Source organism: Carcharhinus amblyrhynchos, unplaced genomic scaffold (assembly GCF_965287045.1).
Source record: "Carcharhinus amblyrhynchos unplaced genomic scaffold, sCarAmb.v2.hapA scaffold_39, whole genome shotgun sequence".
NCBI lineage: Eukaryota > Metazoa > Chordata > Chondrichthyes > Carcharhiniformes > Carcharhinidae > Carcharhinus > Carcharhinus amblyrhynchos.
In genome coordinates, this window is record NW_027649780.1 from 9348075 (window position 1) to 9349662 (window position 1588).

Consider the following 1588-nt stretch of genomic DNA (forward strand, 5'->3'; position numbering starts at 1 on the left):
ATAAACTTGTCATCAGCGCTGCCAGAGGAAGCAATTGGCGTCATATCTGGTGTTGCCAGGAAACAGAATAAATAGAGTAAGACAAAGTCATAAATCCCATTCATCCTGCTCCACCATTTAATAAGATCAAGGCAAATAAAGTCACCATAGTCCCAGATGAACAAATGTTGTTATTTATTCTTCAGATAATAAAAGAATAACAGTGTGATATTGGAAATCTGAAATAAAAACAGGAAATGCTGGATCAACTCAACAAGTCTGGAGAAAAACAGAGTTAACATTTCAGATTTAAACCATCATCCTCCAGGGATATTCACCTTATTTGTGTAGTTTCAGATTAAGATGCTACAGAAAAGTAAACAAAACAGTTTAAAAGTTGAGGACATTCTTATTGAGCAGCTGAGAATGCTCGAGGGACCAAATAGCCCCCTTATGACCTTATTTCCCATATTCTAATCAGTGAGGTCAAGGCAATGGTTATGGTGATGTGAATGAGTCAGTGTGGCTGGACGATCTTATAATTTCAGGTTCTAGTATCTGTGGTGATTCGGCCTCTGCCAAATTTCCAACTGGTTTGCTCTTTGAAGCGGGCTTGTTTCTCCTGAGGCCTCTCCCACTCTCTGCGTGTGCCAAAGTGACTCAGCTCACCGATGTGAATAAGCTCGTTTTTCCAACACAAACCTGATTCACATTAATTCAGAAGGTGATATCAAAATGTTTCCTATAAAAATAATTAAGATGAAAGATGTAAGAGGAGTTTGTTATGCTTAGAAGGAGCTGCGACAAAGAAGCAGAAGATGTGAATGATGTTAGTGATGATTGACAGGAATGCATTGTAACCTTGGCGATTTTGTTGATCGAGTGCATTTTACACTTTGAAATGAGAATAACGAGATGCCATTTGGAAATGCACATTTGTTGTCCGCCCATTTTAGGACTCGGAGGAGCACTGGCGCAATGTGCCTGGCTAGCTCAGTCGGTAGAGCATGAGACTCTTAATCTCAGGGTCGTGGGTTCGAGCCCCACGCTGGGCGCCGTTCTTCTTAAAACTTTACTGGGCGACTCTGTTTACCCAGAATATCACCGCTTAAAATGAATCGTTCTCAATGTTGCTTTGTTAATACCTTAATCACTTTTTTCTTAATGAAAGGCGCCTCCACTCCTTTGGAAGTCGGACAGTTTTGTGCTTAATTCAGTGAGAATTTTTTTTTAATCATTTAGCACCAGATTTGAACCCAAATCTGGAAATTATGTGTGTAAGTGGGAAAAGTAAAATCTACTCCACTATTGGCCAGATTTTACCTTGCATCATCAGCTCTATTGTCAGAGTTTTGCAAACTATCACTGTCCTTTTACTGTTCTTCATTATCTGAACATGACATTTTCATCTCAACGCAAAATGGTATATCTGCCTTACTGGTGCAGGCAACTGGTTAAATAATAGTTTTTGCATAACAATAAGTTTTTAATTCCCTGACCGGGAATCGATCCCAGGCTGCAGAGATAAAAACACTGAACTCAAACCATTAGGCCGCTAGGGAAGTTACTGTAGCTACTTTCAAAAATCTAATTGATGTATAAAACCTTT

General features: G+C 39.4%; 1 non-coding gene across 1 annotated transcript; it reads left to right on the forward strand.

Annotated features, from left to right (window-relative positions):
- The first annotated feature begins 961 nt into the window (after positions 1-961).
- trnak-cuu (transfer RNA lysine (anticodon CUU)) lies at positions 962-1034 on the forward strand. Its single transcript has one exon. It is a non-coding gene; the product is annotated as a tRNA-Lys (tRNA).
- Positions 1035-1588: the final 554 nt, after the last annotated feature.